This window comes from Artemia sp. Qi Xiang Cuo, chromosome 3 (assembly GCF_049724085.1).
Source record: "Artemia sp. Qi Xiang Cuo chromosome 3, ASM4972408v1, whole genome shotgun sequence".
NCBI classification, from domain to species: Eukaryota; Metazoa; Arthropoda; class Branchiopoda; order Anostraca; family Artemiidae; genus Artemia; species Artemia sp. Qi Xiang Cuo.
Window position 1 is genome coordinate 41,165,572 of NC_142796.1, and position 26,431 is coordinate 41,192,002.

At 34.3% G+C, this 26,431-nt stretch overlaps 1 protein-coding gene across 2 annotated transcripts in view; it reads left to right on the top strand.

The window, feature by feature from the left end:
* Positions 1 to 2,709: 2,709 nt before the first annotated feature.
* LOC148954103 (metabotropic glutamate receptor 8-like) overlaps positions 2,710 to 26,431 on the top strand; it is a 437,295-nt gene continuing 413,573 nt past the window's right edge. Inside the window, exon 1 of one of the 2 annotated variants that reach the window (XM_089085905.1) lies at positions 2,710 to 2,751. The gene's annotated coding sequence lies outside the window, so the exon portion shown is untranslated. Of the gene's footprint in view, positions 2,752 to 3,023; positions 3,076 to 26,431 lie in introns of those variants that run through there. The other variant, XM_089085904.1, reaches the window with a different exon arrangement.

Genomic DNA, 26,431 nt, shown 5'->3' on the forward strand with positions numbered 1-26,431 from the left:
GTTTCGTTTAACAGACAAGTACCCAGTATTCCTTTTTGTCATTGGTGCCGCGTTGAACTTTAGAAAGAGGAACTAATTAGTTAACTTTGTTAACATAAAAATTGAAAAATTAAAAATTGGTTGAATATCGAAGACGAATTTATATTAAAAGGAAAGCTAGACCTTCCTATACTCTTGGTTTCATATGTTTTAGTATACATTTTGTTTGGCTGATTTTCTTTTTTTTTATTTGTTTATTTTTTTTTTCGGTCGCTACTGCGTATTTGTTGGTCGCTACTGCATGACTACATATTTTATGGTTACTACTGCATAACTGCTTGACGTATACGACTGCATATAGAGTTCATTCTCATTAAAAATATAAATTAAATAAGGCTATGAGTATCTGTAGAATCGCCCTATTGCTTGTAATTAAATAAAAAAAAATAATTTCAAGTGAAAGTAAGGAGTAGCATTAAAAATTAAAACGAACAGAAATTATCACGCATATGAGAAATTTGATTAGCTATTTCAATTCTTACTTATTCAGAATATTAATGGGGCACTACCCCTTCATTTCCACAATACCAAACCTCAAAAAGTTGACAATTATAGATCTTATTCAATTTTATATACCACGCTTTTAAAACTTATATATCTAAATTGTAAAATACTTAAAATCATTGAAAAAGGAAGAAGAAGAAGACCCCTAGACATAGCCTAAACCAAATATATTTTAATATGACACATGAAAAAAAAATGACGAGACAGAAATAGATTTGTTTTATTATATTGTAAGAAAATTTACTCACCAGAACTCGCTTAGAACATTCCATATCTTTAACAATGTAAATGATCGTAAAATATATATATATATATATATATATATATATATATATATATATATATATATATATATATATATATATATATATATATAGATAGAATGAATGAACTATTCAAACTGTAGAAAATTCTAATTTGAAACACGATTTTATATTAAAAAAAAACTGAATATATTAACACCTAGCCAAGACACACCGTTTTTTTTTACACGGATAATGTACTTACCCTAAAAGGCATGTAGGCCATATATATATTACGAAGTAGAAACCTGGCCTACATGAATTATGTCAGAAACCCGTCCTTCATAACTTATTATACAATCACTAGTGAAACCTATATATCACTGTCCGGGGTAAGTCAATGTACAGGTTAAACTACTTTTTTTTAGTGAAATTCAATGTAAGTTTCCATGTAAGTTTCGCGGTGCCTATACTATCACTGTCCTTGGTAAGTCAATGCACAGGTTAAACTACTTTTTTTAGTGAAATTAAATGTAAGTTTTCATGTAAGTTTCGTATTCCCTATATAGATACTACTTATAACAGAGTTAGTACAAATACAGCAAATGTGGATATCAAGTATATTTTATTTAAAGAACTTTAAAAAACGGATTAGGGAGAAGGGAGTTTTCTCAACTAAGCAAATGAAAAAACTTAATAATGGGTCTAGCCTAAGTTTACAATAAGTTAACGACTAAATGTCAAAGCTGTAACTGAAATTTCATAAGGGTAATGCTAATAAATAAAATGACAAAAAACAATCAATTTCGAATAATCTCTCTAAGAAAATCGGAAAGAAATTCGATAAGAAATTCTAAATTCTTGGCCAACCTTCTTAAGATCATAGGTGGGTGTGCATTCCCAACAACTAACAAACAAGTATTTGTCCAATAAGAGAGTCATACTTACTCCCGTCATTTAACCGTGCAGTCATTTAAACATTTGCCTCTCAATTACTTGGACTATCTGTCTTGGCCTTTTCTTTCTACAATTAGCCATGTCTTGATGCAACCTACTGTAAAATACTTGATTGTCAATTATTATTTATATACAAAGGCATAAACGGAGGTTACTTTCTGGACACGTATTACCTTTACATTCCTAAAATGTGCGATTATGAAACTTCGTCGTAGCTTTTTCTGGATTCTTCTGTTTTTTAAAGATTTCCAATTCTTCATCGTTTCAATCATCCAAGTATCTCTTATATAACCTCTTTTTCGATTCCTTCTGGTCAATTATCTCCAAAGTCATCAAAGTTCTTAGTAAGAACTTTATAAAAGTTAATCAAAAGTTATCAAGTTCAAATAGGCAGTTCTTTCTGTTAAAGAAAGTAATTTCGAAAAAATGGTAAATTCTCCACAGAATTCTCATCTTCTTTTTTTTATTAGTGCTACTTTGTCAGTCTAGTACCAAGCAAACGAAAAATTTTAACTATAATACTTTTTTCGTCTTCAGTGTTTTTTGTCGTTAAACTTGAGAGAATCAAAAAGTGGAGTGACAACCCTGCATAAGGTATAGATCTAGAGGCAGAACTGGAGTTAAACATTTTAGTGCACCTGAGAAATATAATGCACAATCCCCTGACCAAAAGGCATTAGCCTCACAATTTCCACTCAACCTTTTTTGCAGAAGATTTTAAATGATTAAAATGAAAGCATTCATTCGAAATTTTACCTTCTTCTGCTGTGTTAGTTTCTAATTTCTTTCAAGATGGAAATCGGAATAACCTTTTGACGTTAGGAATAGCCTGAGGCTATATCAATTTTTAGTTTTCGAAATGGGTTTCCCTAACACTGTGAGACTGCGCGTAAATATTTTTTCTCGAGAAGAAAGCTATCATTTTGGCAGGAAATCAGTCTGCTTAAATATCATCTAATGATTAGTTCTGAAAATGACTTATCAAGCTTTTGTGATATGTCCGCTTAGGGTAAGTGTATTCAAGCAATTGAAAATAATCCCTTTTAGGGGGCCGGTTCAGATTATGTTTCAGCGTTCTCGTTTCTGATTTGTGAATTTTAGATTGAATTTCGAATGTTGGCGTTAATTACATTTTAGTCGTTAGGAACTGCCCAAGGTAAAATACTCTTTTATTTTTTGGGAAAGTTTTTTCAAACACCCCGAGACTGCGCTAAATATCTTTATTTCCGACGAATGAAGGCCTCGTTTTCACGGGAAATCAGTCTACCTAAATGGCATCTAATGATCAGTTCTGAAAATCACTTATCAAACTTTTGTGATATGTCTCATAGAGGTAAGCGCATTTAAAAGGAAATTGAAAGATATTTCATTTTCATATGCTGGTTCAGTTTAATTTTCAAGAACTTTTATTTCTGAATTTCAGACTAAGAGTTGAACTGCTACCTTAGACATTTGCCTTTTCGTCGTTATTGCCACTTTGATGTTAGAAATTGCCCAAGGTCAGATCTCCTTTTAGTTTCTGAAAAGTGCTCCTCAAGCATCACGAGAATGTGTAAAAAAAAAATTTTCAAAAAGGCAGCCCTCAGTTTCGTAGAAAATTAGTGAGCCTAAAAACCATATAATGACCAGTTCTAAGAAATATTTATTCAGCTCATGTCTCTAATGGCGTTAAGCGTAATTAAAAAAAATAAAGACATTCTATTTTGCTGTAAGATGCTGGCTGAAATTAAATTTCAGAATTCTTGTTCATGAATTCGGAGTTTTAGATTAAATTTTGAATTTTGGTGTTAGAAATTGCCTTTTTAACAGAATTACTATTTTGGTGCTAGGAATTCCCCAAGATAAAATGTTCTTCTAATGTTCAAAACGGGTTTCTCAAACTTCGCAAGAACCAACTAAAAAAAATTTTTCTCGAGAACGAAGTATCTATTTTTGTAGGAAATCTTTCTGCCATATTTTTGTTTTTTGAGAGAATTTTTATAAATAAAATTTCAAGTAAGCCCCTCCCCCCAAAAAAAATTAAGGCTATTAGCATAAATTACAAATCTAATCAATCGGAGTGAAAATTCTTCAAGGTTTTACAGACAAAGTTTCTAGGCAAGTCCCTGCTTCCGTGTTTCCCTACATTTATTCTTAAGAAACCATTATAGAATAATATTTTCTTTGCTTTTTTTAATTTTCACTATATCTTTCTAAACCATACTACCATGCTTGGCAATATTGCAGAATTTTCAACTTCGTAGAAATGTGATTCAGTGCATTTGTGATAAATTACAAATCTAATCAATCGGAGTGAAAATTCTTCAAGGTTCAGTCGAGGTATTCCAGGTCTTACAAGAAGAAGATGCTATTCGTTGTCACATTCATATATATACTTATTAACATCTGGACAAATGAATTTACAAATCTGAAAAGATTTTAGGGCAAAATTTTATCTTCTTGGGGAAATAATTCAGATAATTATTGGAATTAATAAATACAATAATTCCTGTGAGCCGTACTAGCCGAGAGGTTTTCATGCTGAACTTATAAACCTGTGTCCGTAAGCGCGGGGTTCTAGTTCTCCTTTCACTAATTATTTGGTTCGGAACGGGGGGTCAGCGGTGTAGCTCTGTAAGCTCATCTAGAGTCGACCCAGCTCCAGATAGGTACCTGGAGAAATCTGGGTTAAAGACACAGACAGCGTCGGATGATTTCAATGTTTTCACCTCCAACCATGCAAAGTACTCCCGGCCGAATGCAAAGAATCAGGAGATCGGTGCCCGCCACACGGGCACCGATCTGCTGTGAAAAAAAACTGCTGTGTGCAATTTTTTTCCATAATAATTCACTCCAATAAATGCCGTACAGGTACACAAATTTTATACAACGTATTATATACAAAATGGTGCCAAGGTTTACCCCCCCCCCCCGGCGTTTTTCTGGAAAATTGGCATTTTGGTAAATTCTGGCCTAAAAAAATGATCTAGATTGGTCAGAAGTTTGAGAAGATTAGTTAAGAGCTTTAATTCTAGATAAAAACTTATGTGAGTGATGTCATTTTTGTATACATTATTGCAGTACTGCACTGACGTTGGCACACCTATGTGGAAGATATATTCATTCATTGATAAGTTTATATTAGATTGCTTAAATAGAAAAAACTGGTAATTGCAAAAAAAAATTTTATGTATTTTGACAAGGGTTTACAACAATTCAAAAACCATAAAAAAGAAAATTGAAGCTTAGTAGAAATCGTTGTAAGAAATTGGACCTGAGAAAATTCGCTAAGAGCCTTGATTTTGGAAAAAAGATTCCTGTCAGTGACGTAATTTTTCTATACATCATTACAGTACTGCAATGATGTTGTAACACTTATGTGGAAAAATTGAAGATTTTCATGCATGTAAAAGTTTACATATTTAATTAAAACTTTTCCATGCATGAAAATCTTCAATTTTTCCACATAAGTGTTACAACATCATTGCAGTACTGTAATGATGTATAGAAAAATGACGTCACTGACAAGAATCTTTTTTCCAAAATCAAGGCTCTTAGCGAATTTTCCCAGGTCCAATTTCTTACAACGATTTCTACTAAGCTTCAATTTGGTTTTCTCTTTTTATGGTTTTTGAATTGTTGTAAACCCTTGTCAAAATACATAAAAATATTTTTGCAATTACCAGTTTTTGCTGTTTAAGCGATCTAATGTAAACTTGTCAAAGCATGAATATCTCTTCCACATAGGTATGCCAAAGTCAGTGCAGCACTGCAATAATGTATACAAAAATGACATCACTCACATAAGTTTTTTTCTAGAATTAAAGCTCTTAACTAATCCTCTCAAACTTCTGACCAATCTAGATCGTTTTTTTAGACCAGAATATACCAGAATGCCAATTTTCCAGGAAAATGCCGGCGGGGGGGGGGGTAAACCCCGGAAACCATTTTGTATATAATACGTTGTATAAAATTTGTGTACCTGTACGGCATTTATTGGAGTGAATTATTATGAAAAAAAATTGCACAAAGCAATTTTTTTCACAGCAGATCGGTGCCCGTGTGGCGAGCACCAATCTCCTGATTCTTTGCATTCGGCCGGGAGTGCTTTGCATGGTTGGAGGTGAAAACATTGAAATTATCCGACGCTGGCTGTGTCTTTAACCCAGATTTCTCCAGGTACCTATTTGTAGCTGGGTCGACTCTAGCTGAGCTTACAGAGCTACACCGCTGACCCCCCGTTCCGAACCAAATAATTAGTGACAGGAGAACTAGAACCCCACGCTTACGGACACAGGTTTGTAAGTTCAGCATGAAAACCACTCGGCTAGTACGGCTCACAGGAACTATTGTATTTATTAATTCCAATAATTATCTGAATTATTTCCCCAAGAAGATAAAATTTTGGCCTAAAATCTTTTTAGATTTGTAAATTCATTTGTCCAGATGTTAATAAGTATATATATATGAATATGACAACGAATAGCATCTTCCTCTTGTAAGACCTGGAATACCTTGACTGAACCTTGAAGAATTTTCACTCCGATTGATTAGATTTGTAATTTATCACAAATGCACTGAATCACATTTCTACGAAGTTGAAAATTCTGCAATATTCTAAACATGGTAGTATTGTTTAGAAAGATATAGTAAGAATTAAAAAAAAACAAAGAAAATGTTATTCTATAATGGTTTCTTAAGAATAAATGTAGGGAAACACGGAAGCAGGGACTTGCCTAGAAACTTTGTTTGTAAAACGGGAAGCTAATAGCCTTAATTTTTTCATGGGGGAGGGGCTTACTTTAAATTTTATTTGTAAAAATTCTCTCAAAAAACAAAAATATGCAATCTAAAATAACAGATTTGTGATTTGGAACTTTTTTTGTCAAACATCAAATACAGAGTATATTACATTTAGTAAAATAGTAAGTTATGCTTAGTTTTTGGAACATGTTTTATAATTCACAGGCTCTACGGGCAGCAATTAGGTCGTCCTCTATCCCCAGCGCCAGTGCAGAAAAGAATAATGTCTTAAATGACTCTTTCATTGGGGAAAACCTGAGTCCCATTCCACTACATCAACAGCCAATGAAAGACTTACATAATTCAATCATAAATGATTAAACAGCACACCTAATTTAAATAAGCAAAAAGTTTACTCCTGTGCAAAGTGCCAAAAAGACCCGGATCTTCCCATGTATAGGCGTTTCCCAAACTACGACGTAAAAATCAGTTTCCTGCGACGATAAACTCGCACTACTTTGTTTTAACTGACAGTTTTTTTGTCCAACAACTTCAGGGCTTATTCATTTACAGTGGGTTATTCTTTTTACGTGGATCATTTCAGTATAATAATCATTTTCAGGACACAGCTTTTTAAAGACTTAACTAATGTGGAGTCTGAGCAACCAGAAACGTTGATTCGTCAGCGGATCCAGGCTCGGTGGATCCTTAGCTTGAGTTTCGATAATCACATATTAACTGGAACCAGGGTTGCCACTCGAATTAATGCTTTTTACCACAAATTTTTCCAAAATAGTGACTAATGAGTTTATCTAAAGAAATTAGCGCTTTTTACTACTTTTTGTTAGAGATAGTAAACTATAAACGTAAAGTAGGTAGCTATTACGCAATATTTTAAATTTCTGTATCTGTATTTAATGCTCCTTTGTCAACATAATAGCATTAATATGAGAAAATTTAGAAGACAGTACTTATTTCCTCTCGCAATTTTTTTGCCAGTAAGATATTCGGTTTGGCACAAAAAGTTGCAACCTTGACTCCGAGGTTTTGCACAAAGAAGTTGCAACTCTGACTGGAAAGGATTGGAGCAATAAGTTGAGGCATGAATAGTCAACTTGACAGTTCTAGTAAGCTCAATTCAATGCGGTGATTTTATGAAATAGGTGTTCAGTAGATTAGTCAATATAAAGCGAACAGAAATTAATAAAAAAAAAATTTGCACAAAATAAATTTTTCAAAAAAAAAGTAAAGAACTCCATTAAACAAAAAATGAACAAAAATAGAATCAAATAATCTACCAAGCATACAACTACCACAAATCAGTATCAATAAATAAATGAAACCCAAAACAAACAGTAATTAAAATAAGTCAAACTCAAAACGAGCTGAAATTAATCTGAGTAGGGTTCTAAACCCTATGCTTTTTGAAAGCTAGAATATAATTTGTATATTCATTTTGCATAACAGCATAATGTTTTGTATTTTTTTGAAATTTTTTTTTTCAAAAATATTTATTAGATATCCTTGTTACAATTCAAATTTATCAGTAAATTGAGTGGTTTGACGCTATCCCTCTGGGGGGTTTTAAACCCTATGCCTTCTAAAATTATAATTTGTACTTTACTGAAAAAAATTCTTTTAAATGTTTTCACTTATAACTTTAAGAAAACAAAAATTAATTAAGATTTTAAGGAATAAATATCAGCATATGTCTATTAAACTGACAATGTACATCTTTTTCAGTAAATTAATTCGAATTTTTTTCAGTAAAGTACAAATTATATTCTAGCTTTCAAACAGCATTGGGTTTAGAACCCTACTCAGATTAATTTCAGCTCGTTTTGAGTTTGACTTATTTTAATTTCTGTTCGTTTTGGGTTTCATTTGTTTATTAATACTGATTTGTGATAGTTGCATGCTTGGTAGACTATTTTATTCTTTTTTTGTTCATTTTTCGTTTAATGGAGTTCTTTACTTTTTTTGAAAAACTTATTTTACCTGGCACGGTATGCATAACGGTCAGAAATTGAATAGAAAAACAAGTTTTTTTAACTGAAAGTATGGAGCAGCATTAAAACTTAAAACGAAAAGAAACTAATCCGTATATATGGGGGAGGGGCTACCCCTTTGTCAGTAATCGATCTTCACGCTGAAGTTTGACCTTTTGTCACGATTCCTTAATACAAACAGCTCAAACCAAAGGGCCGTTGAATTTGAATGGGATGTATTTTTTGGAGAAATTAAATACTTTAGCTTACAGAGCAAGGGTTCGGGAAGGGACAGCCCTCCTCATACACGGAATAATTTCTATTCGTTTTAATTTTTAATGTTAATCGTTACTTTCAGTTGAAAAAAAATTCTTTTTAATTAATTATTCTCAAGACTTGTCATTATGTGGTAGGCTATTTAGGTTGATTGATTTTCCACGTTTTTTTTTTGTTTTTTTTTTTGAAAAAAAATATTACCACCCAGACTCTCGGTGTCTAAGCAACCGCTTTCAAAAAATAAAAGAATAAGTTCCATGGGGTCACCTAGGGAAAATTAGAGGTACCAGGGTGAATTTCAAGCTTCAAAAAGGCAATAGGGTAGTTCCTAACGTCGAAAATATCCAAAAATCCGAATTAGAAATGGTAGTTCTGAAATTAATAAACCTCCTGAAATAGCTTATTATCAACTTTTATAAATGTCCTTACCCTCATCAGACACATCATAAAAACTTGAGAAGTACTACTCAGAACTGATCATTAAATGCTATTCAGGCAGACTAATTTCCCGCAAAAATGATTACATCGCTCTTGGGAAAGAAAAAATATACTTCAGCGCAGTCTCGCAGTGTTTGAGAAACCCTTAAAGTCCATTTGGCGGTGCTGATCTCCGTTTCAAGGCCCTTCAGCCAGGAAGTGGAATGGGGGTTGGGGGCAGCCGTCCTGTGCTGTCGTACACCCTTCCTGCTTATCTTCCCCAGATTTTTCCATGTACCTATTTAGAGCTGGATCGACTCTGGCTGAGCATAGAAAGTCACGCCACTAACCCCCGTCCCAAACCAAATAACTGGTCACACCTGGAATCGAACCCTCGCCCTTCGGACAAATGATTCCAAATCCAACCAGCCAACCACTCGGCTAGGACGAATCATCCCTCAAAAAGTAGAAGAAAGATGTAACTTTTTTCTAGTTTATTTCCAGAAAGTACAAGAAGATGTAACCACGGAGGATTGCTATTGCATTTTGTAACATCGAAACCAAATTTTTTTCAGAAAATCAGACTTCAGAAACGGTAATTTTGAAATCCACCAGTATCTTGAAGTGGACTATCTTCACTTCTTCTTTTTTTTTTCTTTTTTTTTACAGTTACCCTCATCATAGATATTATGCAAGCTTGACAAGTAATCCTCAGAACTGATCGTTAGATGATATTTAGACAGACTGATTTCCCACAAGATGAGGTATTCTTTCTCGGAGAAACATATATTTTAAAGTAATCTCTCGGTATTTGAGACATCTTTTTTTTTTCAAAAAGCAGAAAACGAATTACCTTGATGGATTTCTAATGCACTTCTTAACACGAAAAATAAAAATTTTCTAGAAAATCAGAATTCAGAAATGATAATTTTGAAATGGTAATTTAGGCTATAATTATATTGAGGACAGAAATTTCACTTATTTTTCGTATAGACAGTGGCATATTTGTAGCTCAGGGCGAAAATTACATTCTGAATTAAAAATTTTGCATTTTATTTGAACCAAGGAGGCCAAGGAGGCTAATCAATTAAATATTCGAACTCTGTAGTTTCTCCCTTACTCTTTCTCTGTTCAGGATACATCATCTTTCAAAAGAAAAGAAATAATTTTAGTTTCTTATGGCCATTTTTGAAAAAAAACTTTAAAAAAAGTACATTATACGACAAATTCATAAAATTATAAAAGCACGACAGAAATCTGAGAAATAAAAGATAATTTTCCACTCAGAGTCAGTTTTGCCCAAGAAAAACCATTTGACAGATTAAATTTTTTAGTTTCTTTGGCTCACCCTAGTCAGAATAAATTATCAGAATAAAACAGGTTCATTCAGAATAAATTCTCTTTCAAGGGAAATGCGACGGTTCTTATTCTTACTGGGACATATATTAGTCTTATATTATTCTTCTATATTATTTACACAATATATAATGGTATATTATATTATTATTATTTAATGTTATATTAAATATTTTGATTTTGTTAATTATATTATTAATTTTATTAATATAATAATACTATTAATTTTTCGTGTATAGTATTCTAAAGTTAGTCTTATAGTCCAGTTCATACTGTAAAGTATTAGTCATATTTGCTGACATTTTAGAGAGTTAGAGAACTATACACTTTTGTAAACCTTATAGCATAAGCATTAAAAAAAATATAGTTTCCACTTGCAGAGACAACTTTATGCAGTGGCAGTTCTGGCTTCTCTTGCGCCCGGGGCAAAATCCTGATTAGCCCCCTTCCCTGCCCCTAAAAAATTGTTATGCCAAATTTTAACAAAGTTTTCATTTATTAGTAAAATCTAAATACAAAATATCGCAAAATACATTACAATTAATGATATTCGATCTGATTACTATTATTTTCAAGGGATCGCGATAAAGAAAAGGGAAAAATAAAAATTCTGGAGTCAATTTGCTTACACTTACTGTCAACTGAGCCCTCTACTTTATTTTAATAAAAATAGAATCTCATAAATTACAGAATGAGTATTACCGTTTTATGATTTATTTGAAATTTTGCTCCTCTAAGATTTATCCAACCTGGGACAGTGCCCCTCTGTCCCCCTAAAATTGCCTGTACCAATAAAGCAGCTCTTTTGAATGTTACAAAATGGCTGCCGTGCAACGTATTTTCGTCCCCACCTCAGCTTCTAGCTGAGGTGGGGTCTTACTCTATGGTACTCTTGCTCCATGTTTTGACATTGACAATAGGCTCGTTGAAATGTAGACAAAACGGTATCAAAATCGTTTAATCATATCTTATCACGGCCAACATCGATTAATGGTAGTCGTACAAGTTGGTTTGGGTAATTCGTTGTAACTGGGCTATGGTATTTGAGGCTGGTTGTTCTATTAATCGTTTGACCAGATTCTGTCCCTGTCAACATCGGTTAACGTTAGCCGTACAAGCTGGTTGGGGTAGCTCGTTGTAACTCGGTTACGGTTGTGATAATTAAAAGGTGGCTGTTGTAAAAATCGTTTGATTAGATCCCGTTAGGCCTACCCGTCAACATCGATGGGTAACATCGACGGGTGTTAGCCGTATAAGTTGGTTGGAGTAGCTTGTTGTAACTCGGTTGAGATATTTGAGGGTGATTGTTGTAGTGATCGCTTGATCATAACCCGTCACCCGTCAACATCGATTAAAGTTAGTCGCAAAAGTTGGTTGGAGTAACTCGCTGCAACTTGATTATGGTTGTGGTAATTGAGGATTGTTTTTGTAACAATCGTTTGATCACATTTCGTAATCCGAGAGCCTCGATTAGCCTTAGTCGTTAGTTGGTAGGGGTATCTCATTACAACTCGGTTATGATAAAAGAGCAGGGGGGTTGTACTAACTGTTTTTTCAGTTTCTGTCACCCGATAACATTGAGGAATGCTAACCGTGTATGTTGTTTGGGCTAAATCAGTATCACTGGGTTGTGGTAATTGAGGTGAGATGTTGTAATACTCGTTTTGTCAGACCCGTCAACATCGATTATGTTAGTTTAACAAGTTGGTTGGGATAGCCTGTTGTAAACTGGTTGTGGTTGTGGTAAGTGGTTGCTGTAATAATCATTTGATCAGATCTTGTCCTCATCAACATCAACCAATTCTAGTCGTCAAGATGGTTGTCGCAGTTTCTATTAATTTGAATTGTAATATTAGTCGAACTATAAACAACCAAATTTTAAATAGCATGAATTTTTCACAACATGAGAAAATCCAAAAATGTGTTTTAGCGTTTATTTACTGTTACCAACAACTCTTTGCTTTTGCAAGGAAGATTTCTTGGGAGCTCGGCCTAGCCCCCAGCTGACAACATTTAAAATTTTAATCTCAAATCACATATTTTGCAACTAATTATTTGAGTAAGCAAAGAGGGTATAACACATTTTAGAGAAAGAGAAACTTCTAAAAATTATAAAAAATAGTTAATTAAAATATTGATTATTAAATTAACTATTAAATAATAAAATTGTTAACCTATTATAAAAAATACTGTTAAGAAACAAATAATTAAGTAACAATTAAATAATTTTAATTATTAAATAAGTTATATAAGTCAAGTTTCTCTCAAAGACGGTAATCAATTTTGCAACAACCCGGGAATGTCAATTGTATTTCTCGAATTAATTCTAGGCTCTTTTATCATTAGCCAGCACACTGTTAAATTTCTTGCGGCTTTCGGGACTTTTGTAAGCTTAAGGAAGCGTTTGGCCGTAGACCACTGTAGACTTACTATCCATATTGTCACTAACAGTGCGTTCAAGCAAGCCTTATCTAACTTATGTGCTTAACACTAACTCCCCGGATGTAATCTATAAAAGGTAACAACAAATACCTATCTCTCAACTTGTTATCTGGAACGCTATAGACAACTAGGCGAATAACAATATTACTCATGTGAACTTCAATGTCAACGGAGCTTATTTACAAATTTGTAAAGGTGCCATGTTTCACAATTACCCTTCCTTTTTTTTGTTTACTGGATATAAAAGTGTGTTTTCCCGGTTTTGGAAAATATTAAATTTCTTGCTTATATATGATGTCACTTATCCTGCAGATTCTGGGGTTATCAGAGGTAATGCATCAGATAACTAATTCAGACCGTTACACTGAGTAATCCTCTTAGCCTCAAACGTCAATAACGTCTCGTGAAAGGCTTAGGATAAGTAATTGGGCATGAGGGATAAGTAATCATGGTGTGCTCAAACGCACTATATTAACGGACAATTGACATAATATAGGAATAGTAAATGACCTAACATGGATCTTTGAGCAGGGCTATACCTAAGATTTTGATTTAATGGGTAGGAGTTTAGCCTCCTACATGTGGTGGAGGGTTGAAAGAGGTCAAATTCATATTTGCACTTTTTACTGATTAACTACATAGAAAGCAAATAGTTCTGCGCAGTTATCTGATGCACATTCCCCGGTTGTTTTAGGGCTCCCCCTTGCCTTCCTCTCCCTTTTTTAAACCGAATATACTAAGACAAAATTATTGTTATTTTAGGAGTCAGTATCACGTAGATAATTTTGGAGACCACACTGCCTTTCCATGACGATAAAATAAAAGTTCAAATAGGGATAAAATCCTTTTTATCCCTGTTTCTGACATCCCTATACTGATGACGGTCACTGTATATGTAACCAAAATATCTGGTATTTTTGTGAATTTCTATAAACTGTCTATTAAAAATGATTATATCCCTATTTTGACCTTTTATTTTAGAGTCAGTATCATAAGAAGTAGACTATAGTGTTAGTTCAGGACCGGTTCCATTGTAACTGAACCCCCGTGTAACTGAACCCCAACCAACAGAACCCCTGTAACTGAACCCCCGTATAACCGAACCCCCGTGCAACTGAACCTCCTTGCAACTGAACCCCCGTATATCCGAACCCCTGTGCTACTGAGCCCCCGTGCAACTGAACCCCCGTGCAACTGAACCGTCATGCTACTGAACCCTCATGTAACTGAACCCCCTTTAACTGAACCCTCGTGCAACTCAACCCCCGTGCAACTCAACCCCATTTAACTAAACCCCCGTGTAACTGAACCCCACCGTAACTGAACCCCCATGTAACTGAACTCCCGGACAACTGAACCCCTGTATAACCGAACCCCCTTGCAACTGAACCCCGTGCAACTGAACCCCCTTGCAACTGAACCCTCGTGCTACTGAACCCTCAGGCAACTCAACCCCCTGAAACTGAACCCTCTCTCAACTCAACCACGTGCAACTGTACAACATTTACTTACGTCCCCGTGTAGCTGAACCCCCGTGTAAATGTAACTGTGTGTAGCCATGTAACTGTGTGTTAACAGAACAAATCTGATGAGCGAAAAGTGATGAAAGAGAGTGGTAATACCGAACTATCAGCTATCAATCATGGGAGACATTTTACGGTTAATAAATGTTCACGAAATTCCTATGTTGTCTCAAACTCAATTTTTGTTGAATAAGCAGCGTGGCGGTAGCATACATCTGGCTACGATAAGCTGCATCAGTCCAGATTTGTCTGGAAAAAAATACTCAGTGATAATTTATTGTTCCTACTATCATGATGTGCTTTTAGGTCTAGACTATGATACCTAATGGTTGATTCAAGACCGAGCGGGCATGAATTTTTTTTGGATGACTTGATTCTCCATTTGTGTTTTATAGGATAGCTATAACTTAATACTAAAACCCCTGTTTTAGAAGTGCTATTTAGAAAATATGCAAACATACAGTGTCTTTTGGGTTAATTCAAGTTCCACGTCCAATACCTCAATCTGTATAATTTTCTACTTGATATGCGTAGCCTTAGTAACACTAGTTAAAAAGTAGGAGAGGTTATGGTAGGAGCAGTAGAAGTAAAAACTGTATTGAATCAGTATTAGTATTAGCGGTATTAATAGCAGTAGTAGCAGGTGGATGCCCCAGAAGCTTCATCTTGATACGCTAAGCTGTTCCAAAAAAAATTGCTGATACACCTGTATCAGCAATCTGTATGTTGTTGCAAGTTACCAATTGTTAAAATTTAAGGTTTTTATAGAAGGGATGATCGTAAAAACTTTGAAGGAGGCTCATTCGATTCGAAATTGAAAGTTCAAGTTCAATTTCGAAGAATCAAAGGTAATCACAGGACAATCAGCCTTTCCCTCATAACCGACATCCCCCCCCCAAATACATCCGATCAAAATAAAAGTATTTTGTTCAAAATAGTCTGAAGATCAAATAACCATGCTTTTGGGGTTAACAACCCCACCAGCAGCATCTGGGGCAAGGGCTATAAGTTAAACTAGTTGCTCATTGCTGATACATAAGGTTTTTGTAGAAAAAAATTTGTATGAACTTGGGGGGGGGGGGGCTCATTTGATTGGAAATCAAAATTTCCAGTGCACTTTTTCAGAGTTAAAAGTGATGGGAGAGCTTCCACCCCACCGTGTTTTCGCCTCGAATACATCAGGTCTAAATTTTGGGACTTCCATTTTGTTTAAAACAGTTTGAAGGTCAACTAGCCTTACCATACATAAATAACTCTTGCTCATCACCATCTTGTGTGTCACCCAACTTAGTTAATGTGGTTGTGTTGCACGAGGGACTAGTATCCCGAGGGGTCAGTTGCACGGGGGTTCAGTTGCACGGGGGCCCGGTTATACGGGGGTTGATTTACACGGGGGTTCAGTTACATGGGGGTTCAGTAACATAGGGGTTCAGTTACACGGGGTTGTAGTTAAATGGGGTTGAGTTGCACGGGGGTTGAGTAGCACGAGGGTTCAGTTAAAGGGAGTTCAGTTGCATGAGGGTTCAGTTGCATGGAGGTTCAGTAGCACGGGGGTTCAGTTGCACGGGGGTTCAGTTGCACGGGGTTCAGTTGCACGGGGGTTCGGTTGTACGGGGTTTCAGTTGCACGGGGGTTCAGTTACATGGGGGTTCAGTTACGGTGGGGTTCAGTTACACGGGGGATTAGTTAAATGGGGTTGAGTTGTGTTGAGTTGGGGGTTCAGTTGCACGGGGGTTCAGTTACATAGGGGTTCAGTTACATGGGGGTTCAGTTACACGGGGGTTTAGTTAAATGGGGTTGAGCTGCACGGGGGTTGAGTTGCACGAGGGTTCAGTTAAAGGGAGTTCAGTTGCATGAGGGTTCAGTAGCACGAAGGTTCAGTTGCACGGGGGATCAGTTGCATGGGGGTTCAGTAGCACGGGGTTCGGTTATACGGTGGTTCAGCTGCACGGGGGTTCAGTTACATGGTGGTTCAGTTACACGGTGGTTCAGTTACACGGGGGTTCAGTTACAGGGGTTCAGTTGTTCGGGGTTCAGTTACACGGGGGTTCAGTTACACGCACATCTTCAGGACCTGGTGCTGAGTTGAAAAATGAAGAACTATGACACTGGAACTCGCAGAACTTGAATTAAACCTCAAGGAAAAAAACTAATCTGAAAAATTTGAAATTATTCTTTTCAATTTTAAAAAGGGAATGAATTTCTAGGATGGTCGTAGTAAAACCACTCTAGTCCTGTACACAAAATAAATCATTCCGTCAGAAAATCTACCAGTACAAAATACATACAACATATAAATATTTGTTATGAAAAATGTATCATATAAACCGTATTTGGAAGGTATCTCTAACCCTCTCCCCTGATGTTTTGCTTATGTTCAACTGTGTTGATCAAGTTCCAAAATTTTTTTCCGGCAGTCAATTTTGTGAGTAGTGTTCTTCTCTTTAACTGAATTTTCTGTCTTACATTTCCTGACCATTTGGATTTGGACTTTTTCATCAACTTTTCTTTCTGAGACAGCTGTTTATGACAAAAGGAAAGAAACTCCTTTATCCAACAATACCCTACATCTGCAAATGTTCTTAATTTGAAATCTCTCAATCTTCTCTTCGTTTTTTAACTGCTACATTGGTGTATTTTGTGGTAGCTGTGTCAATTAATCGTTTTCTTTGTTGCTTCTGTGCTTCTCTCAGCTACAATTATGGTAATTCGAAAAGTACCCTATGGCACTTTTGAATATCAACACGTTTGTGACACATTGTCATATATTATGGCAACTGTGTGCTACTCCAACCTTTCATTTACAGCTTCTGTACTATTTTTTAACTACATCCATGGTGATTCAAAATATTTTTTGTGACACTTTTGGATAGTGACATATCTTACACAGTGTGACGCAATGGTATTTCATCTGGTAGCTTTGTCAATATAACGTTTTCTTTACTGTTTCTATTCTTTTCTCCACTACAGTTATGGTACTTCTAAAGGCACTTTGTGGTGCTTTTTAATATCAACACCTTTGCGACACATTGTCATATTTTATGGCAGCTGCGTCAATCCAACCTTTCCTTTACAGCTTCTATGCTTTTCTCAACTAAATCCATGGTGATTCAAAGTACGTTTGTGACACTTTTGGATAATGAAATTCATGACACAATGTGAAGCAATGGTAGTTCTTCTGCTGGTAGCTGTATCAGTCTAACGTTTTCTTTACTGCTTCTGTGCTTTTTCCACTACAGTTACGGTAATTCGATAGGCACTTTGTGGTGCTTTTGAATATCAACACCTTTGTAACACGTCGTCATACCTTATGGCAGCGGCGTCAATCCAACCATTCCTTTACAGCTTCTGTGCTTTTCTTAACTATACCCATGGTGATTCAAAATATGTTTGTTAGACTTTTGGATAGTGATATTTCTGACACAATGTGATGCAATGGTATTTGTTCTGGTAGTCAATCCAACATTTTCTTTACAACCTCTTTGCTTTATCAACTGCATCTATAGTGAATCTAAAGGTATTTGTGATACTTTTGGATACCAAAGATGATCATTTGGTCCCGTACAGCCTGCTTCTATTTTTTTTTCTCTTACCTTACTTTTTCTTTTACCCTAAAAAAAGGATATAAACAGTGACGAAACAAAGAAAAAAGAAAACAGTGCAAAGTGATTGCACAAACTATTTAACATAAGAATAAGATCATTTTAGTCAACTTCAAGAATGAAAAAAATGAATAAGGTGGCTAGTAAAATATTTGCCAATCCAGCATTTTCTTTACAGCGGTTTTCATAACCACAACTAAGGTAATTGAAACACATTTTGTGACACCTTTGAAAACTAAATATTATCACTCTATACTATCAATCCAAACAACTGGTATTGATTGGTTTTTATTCGTTTTCCTCTATCTAATTTCATCATTTTTTTTTATACTGTTCTGCTATTTTGTTGATATTGATATCTTCTATCATATTGGTTTTCTCTATTTCTATTATATTATTTCATTTATCTTTTGATTTATTTCTTACATATTCAAATAAAAAACACCCCAGTGAAGTACAAACAATGATGAAATAAAAGAAGAAAATAACATAAATGACTGCATATACTACTTAATAAAAAATGACTCTAGCCACCTGTGAACTACAAAGTAAAGTAAAAAAAAAGAAATTAACGAAAGAAAACGACACAAAACGACAGCAATTATTAATATATATATATATATATATATATATATATATATATATATATATATATATATATATATATATATATATATATATATATATATATATATATATATATATATATATATATATATATATATATATATATATATATATATATATATATATATATATATATATATATATATATATATATATATATATATATATATATATATATATATATATATATATATATATATATATATATATATATATATATATATATATATATATATATATATATATATATATATATATATATATATATATATATATATAAAAAAAAAAAAAAAAAAAAAAAAAAAAAAAAAAAAAAAAAAAAAAAAAAAAAAAAAAAAAAAAAAAAAAAAAAAAAAAAAAAAAAAAAAAAAAAAAAAAAAAAAAAAAAAAAAAAAAAAAAAAAAAAAAAAAAAAAAAAAAAAAAAAAAAAAAAAAAAAAAAAAAAAAAATATATATATATATATATATATATATATATATATATATATATATATATATATATATATATATATATATATATATATATATGTATATCTCTATATATATATGTATATTGAATTGAATTTATTTATAACCCGTTGAAATACAATGATGCACGGAGTATAAAAAAAAAGAAAAAATAAGAAGAAAAGAAAAAACAAATGCAAAAGGAAAAGACGGATAATGACAAATAAAACGAAATTAAAACTCACAGAACAATCGCACAAGCATAGTAATAAACCATAAAATGACAGCACAAGCCAATGTAACAAAAAATAGACAAGCACGAATAAAACAGAGATAAAACTTATGGAACAAGCACGCAAGCATAATAATAAACCAAACAATGATACAGTATATATAACAAACACAAAACAGTAGACTTGAAATACCTATTGTTTTAATAGGGAACACCATGGGCGTTCATTTATTCCCCTATTTTAAGCTTCAATGCATCTGCCTATGATAGCATTGGGGTCAATAATACCGTATCTCCTATTGGCCCAAGAATTACTTGCCCAGGAGGGGAGGCTGAGAAGATATTTAGCATACTGGTAATAAATTCGTCGGAGTTGCTTTGATTCCGTTGCAGAAAAGGTACGCCTATAAGCTGCAAGGTATAAGAAATTTGGGAGCGCATATGAGTTATATAATTTAGCTAGCAGCTAGTAGTAATGGTTCAATCTATTCAGGAGGGGTGTCCCCCCATATAGCTATAACAGTTTCAAGCACACAGTACCCCCATATAGCTATAACAGTTACAACGGGGCAGTCTCCCCACCATACAAGCGCATAGTTCTCCTTTATAGTGTCAATGATAGAGAGCGGGCAGGTAGCCAATGTAGCTATAACAGTTACAACGGGGCAGTCCCCCCGCCATACAACAAGGCAAGTATTGTGTTAATTAAAGGTATGTTATGTTAATGTTTTTATGGCTATTGTTGTTATGTTATGTTAATGTTGTTTTAGAGTTATTGTTGGTTATGTTATGTTAATGTTGTTTGATAGCTATTGTAGATATGGTATGTTGATGTTGATTGATCGCTATTGCTATTATGTTATTATTATATTATGTTATCTTGATGTTATTTCATGTTTGCTATTTTATATCGTTTTATGGTTATTCTATGATGATTTTGTTCCATTGTTATTTTTATGTTATGTTATGTTCTTATGTTATGTTGATGTTGTTTCATGGTTATGTTATGTTGGTTATGTTATGTTAATGTTATTTGATAGTTATTGATGTTATGTAATGTTGATATTGTTTCATGGTTATGTTATGGTGGTTATGTTATGTTAATGTTGTTTGATGGCTCTTGTTGTTATGTTATGTTGATGTTGTTTCATGGTTATTGCTGTAATGCTATGATAATGTTTTGTTATGTCATATTTTTTATTTGGGTGGTTCTCGACTGTGTTTAGTATAATGCACAAGAACCATTTGAACAGTGTTGTAAGGTTCTCGGGTAGAATTTTCTGTGGTAGAAAGGGAGGGGAAGTCCCTGGCATGATTTGAAAAACGATCGAAATTAAGTAAAAAAAAAAAAAAAAAAATGCTTTTTTCAGCTGAAAGTAAGGAGCAACATTGAAACTTAAAGCGAAAAAAATTATTCTATATATGAGGAGGACACCTCTTCCTCAACCCTCGTACTGTATGTTAAAGCTCACCTTTGTGTCACGATTTTTCAAGTAAGACTGGTCAAACACAAGGGCCGTTGAATTCGAATGAGAAGAATTCTTGAAGAACTTTAAGATTTTAGCGTATAGAATAAGGTTTGAGGAAGGGGGGCTCCCATCATATACAAAATAATTTATGTTCGTTAAAATTTTAATGCTGTTCCTTACTTTAAGCTGAGAGAATCTGTCAAAATTAAGTCAAAAAAATTGGGTACCAGTCAATGGGGTACCATTTGCCCTCCGATCCTTTTGGTTACTTGAAAAAGGCACTAGAAATTTCTATTTCCCCTTGAATTCGCCTTTTCTTGAACTTCTAGGACCATTGGTTTTATGTGAGTACACACTGATTTGAGGAGGGGGTACCATATGCCCTCTGATCCTTTTGGTTACTTGAAAAAGGCACTAGAAATTTCTATTTCCCCTTGACTTCGCCTTTTCTTGAACTTCTAGGACCATTGGTCTAAACATATAAAGTTTTAACACACACACACACACACACACACACACACACACACACACACACACACACACACACACACACACACACACACACACACACACACACACACACACACACACACACACACACACACACACACACACACACACACACACACACACACACACACACACACACACACACACACACACACACACACACACACACACACACACACACACACACACACACACACACACACACACACACACACACACACACACACACACACACACACACACACACACACACACACACACACACACACACACACACACACACACACACACACACACACACACACACACACACACACACACACACACACACACACACACACACACACACACACACACACACACACACACACACACACACACACACACACACACACACACACACACACACACACACACACACACACACACACACACACACACACACACACACACACACACACACACACACACACACACACACACACACACACACACACACACACACACACACACACACACACACACACACACACACACACACACACACACACACACACACACACACACACACACACACACACACACACACACACACACACACACACACACACACACACACACACACACACACACACACACACACACACACACACACACACACACACACACACACACACACACACACACACACACACACACACACACACACACACACACACACACACAGACACACACACACACACCTACAAACACACACACACACACACACACACACACACACACAAAAACACACACACACAAACACACACACAATCACACACACAATCACACACACATCACAAACACACACACACACACAGACACACACACACACACACACACACACACACACACACACACACACACACACACACACTACTAATTACTGATTTTCATATATGTCTTGGAATAAATTAATTTAAAATTAGTTTCTTTAAAATTTAGTGTTCCAACGTTGAAGCCAAGTTTCGTGTTCAAGAAAAATCTGACTTTTAATTACCTGAGTTTTAATTACCACTGCCACTAGGCTGGGCGACAGACCTGCTACCTGTTCTTGTAAAACAAAGGTCCAGCAACTGAAACTTCAATTCGACGCCCTCTGCATCATCAACAGTTCTACAGGATCTTCATTCCTTTTTCAAATAGTTCGTGGTAACAAACTGTAAGTAAGAAGCAACATGGCCCAATAGCAACCAAAACTCTAAAAAACTAGATTTTGATAACAATGAATACATCAAAAGAATTGGCTTATGATTCCAAATAAATAAAATTCACTATATTTAATGTTACCTATCAAAAGCCACAAGCTTCAGAAAATTTGCCTGAGTTTCAAAAAAGGAGGAAATCACCCCAAAAGCCTAGTGATCTTAATGAGTTTTGCCCGATCAGATTCAGCATATCCCTACTGTAGAGGTTTCAAGCTATTATCTACAAAAATGTGGAATTTGTATTGTTTGCCATAAGAAATATCAAAGATGCACTTTTTTTCATTTTTTTTTGTGCCAGAGGTACTCACATAAAACCAATGGTCCTAGAAGTTCAAGAAAAGGCAAATTCAAGGGGAAATAGAAATTTCTATTGCCTGTTTCAAGTAACCAAAAGGATCGGAGGGCAAATGGTACCCCCTCCTCGCACGTCCCTTTCCCCCAAAAATTTCTGATACAAATTTTGAGATAGCCATTAAATTAAGCATAGTTAAAAGGTTCAGTAGCCCTAGGGAACCAGTTGTAAGTTATGCAATTTGCCAATTGTTCACAATATAGTATTTTTTGTTTGGAAATATACCTTAAATTTTTTTGGGTAGAATTTTCTCTGGTAGAGGGGAAGGGGAAGTCCCTGGCATGATTTGAAAAACGATCGAAATTAAGTAAAAAAAAATTGCTTTTTTCAGCTGAAAGTAAGGAGCAACATTGAAACTTAAAACGAAACAAATTATTCTATATATGAGGAGGACACCCCTTCCTCAACCCTCCTACTGTACGTTAAAGTTTACCTTTTTGTCACGATTTTTCAAGTAAGACTGGTCAAACACAAGGGCCGTTGAATTCGAATGAGAAGAATTCTTGAAGAACTTTAAGATTTTAGCGTATAGAATAAGGTTTGAGGACGGGGGGCTCCCATCATATACAGAATAATTTATGTTCGTTAAAATTTTAATGCTGTTCCTTAGTTTAAGCTGAGAGAATCTGTTTATATATATATTAATAAAAAAAATCTTGTTGTACAAAATAAGTTTTTCAAAAAAAGTGAAGAACTCCATTAAAACAAAAAAGATGATAGTGATTTGTGTTTGTTTTACCCTTGGAAGATAAGTTGACTTTATTTTTTCTCATTTGTGGCTTAATCGAACTCTTTACCTTTTTTTGAAAAACTTGTTTTGTGGGAAAAGTTTTTTTTAAATTAATCTATAATAAACCCTATGAAGTTTGGCAGTCATGAAACTTCTTTATATGGAAACAGAGTGAAAATAAGCTTTTAGGAGGAAAAAGCGAAGAAAATATCCATCAAAAACAAGTCCTTCAAAGATCTAAGGGGGGAGTAAGTAGGAATATTATATTACACAATCGAAGGATCTAGGCCAAGGAAGTACTTGTAATATTGGAAATCAGTTTGAAACTCTAATCATCGAAGATATTGCACATAAACTGCTAGTTTTACTAAGTGCATCTGAAGGATACTTCTAAATGATTATGACCATAATAAAGTTTCTTAAAGTGACCCTTTTTACGAGCAAAAGTAGAAATCAATCTGGAGTGTAGGAACTGGTAGAGCAATTTAAACGGAGAAAAATCCAGTGTAAAATGGATAAATTGAAAGCTCATATAAATAAAAACCACTCTGTACCCAGCACAAAGAGAAAAAGAAAGTTTAGTAGCCTAGAAAATAAAAATAAATAAATTTTGACACAGAGGGTCATTTGTGCGCATTGGCCACTATTAGCAGATAAGGGATTTGTAGATGATGCATAGTTATTTTGACTACAATTTATTATGACCACGTCCATAGATATGGCCCCAATAAATTGTGGCAAAGGGTTAATTGTGGCGATGATGGCTATTTGCAATTTGTGGCACAGATATCATCCATATGTGTTTTATAGGAATTCATTTTACCAAAGGGTTCCCTTCCTGTCGACCCTGCGATGACTGGGATCAAACACCGGGCCATCTATTGGCAAGCAGAGATCAGTCCACTACGAATCCCCACTAGCATTTATTTATAAGTTCAACATTTTACTTTAATCCAATTAGTCTATTTTTATGACGTATTTTCAGAAACCAACCAAATGTCCTTATTTCAGAAGAGAAAAAACTTCAACGAATGCCTCGGATCACAGGTTAACTTTGGATCAAGGGCACCAATCATATAAATGTTTGGTAAGAGAGGGGGGGAGGACAATATTGAATTTTCAAAATCTAGAAGGGGCAATTGTTTTCAAAATCTAGAACCTACAGGCGGTACCTGGCCTAGGGCCCCAAAAAAGGTAAATCCGGCCCTGTCCATAGGTCATCCTACTCAAATACAGGCAAGTAATGAATTTTAGCAAGTCTTGAAACAAACCTATATGCAGTTCAATTATTGGCATCTTAGCCCACTCTTATTGTCAGTTCAGATTATTGACGCGACAATTGCCAGTTTGACCAGTTGAAAGTTGCCGTACTTCTATGTTTCTACTTCTTCTAACTTCTATGTTTCGATATGATTCGCAGGAACTAATGTTAACTGTAACTTTTATCACATGAATAAAAGAATAACCATTAAAAAAAAAGAAAGAAATTAGAGACAGTGAGAGTTAAAACTGAGTGTTTAAATTTGATAATTGGAAGCTTAAACAACTATAAAGTCTAGAAAAATTAGGGAAAATCCCTTAATTAATGAATAGGATCTACATATGCAGTTATGCATATACTTTGGGTAAGAATGTACTTAAGATGGGTCCTATGGGCAAATAACGTTTTTTTTTTAATGGCCTTGGTCCTTACTTTTGAAAAATATAAGTACATTTTTAAAACGTAAAAACGTTTGAAATGTCCTTGGTACAAACTATTATGTTTGAAAATAAGAAGTTGCATACAAAGTAAAATTGTTGAGAAAACCTTTATCCCCCGAGAAATTTCATGGGAATAAAGACGGACTTTATGCGAATCTTCGAGTTCCACACTAGCAGGATGACTCCTTTTGTTTCTAATAAATTTTAATTTTTCGGGACGGTATTAGGAATTTATTAGTTTTCCAGAGAGGAGATATTTTCCCTCAGTTTCAAATCAGAGCTGACTCCTTTTAACATCATTATGCAAATGTATATTTAGTCCCAGATGTCGAAAGTTTAATCATCTTTGCCGTCTCTTATTACGCAGAGAAATTTGACCTAGTCCTTAAATATGAATTAGTCGCCAACTCGATTCCCTAACAACCCGGAAAACATTTTTCTCATTTTTTTTGTGTTCTTTAAATTGATTTTATACCCTGTATTGGAATATCGAATCATTGTTTTACGATCATCAATAGTTTTCGCCGTAAAACAAAAAAACTTTTGCTACAAAATATTGTCGTCTTCTTCATTACAGTTTTATTCTAAATTGCTTAAGAAAACTTTGTATTTTAGTGTCAAAACTTAAAAATATAATTCAATGTTTTTCAGCACCCAAAAGAAAAAATATTGTGAGACGTATATGAAGGATAGGAAAATTGTGATGGTAGTATCAAAGTTTGAAGATTCTAAATTATACATAAATTAATTCTTGAGCCAAAACTCATTTTGCTCCTAAATTTAATTAGTAAAATATTAAATTAGTTGGCCTCTGTTCGTAAATATTAGATAATTCCTGTTTTGGATTAAAAGCAAGAAAAAAATTGGATTAACTGGATATTTTTTGATTGATTAAAAGCGGATTAAGTAACAATGAATTTACTTTAATCTGAACTAAATTCTGAATGAACTGATTTAATCTGAATAAACTTTTCTGAAAAATCAGAAAAGTTTTGTAATATATTTATGTCTCAGAAGCTTGTAAATTTAATTTATAGTTAAATAGATC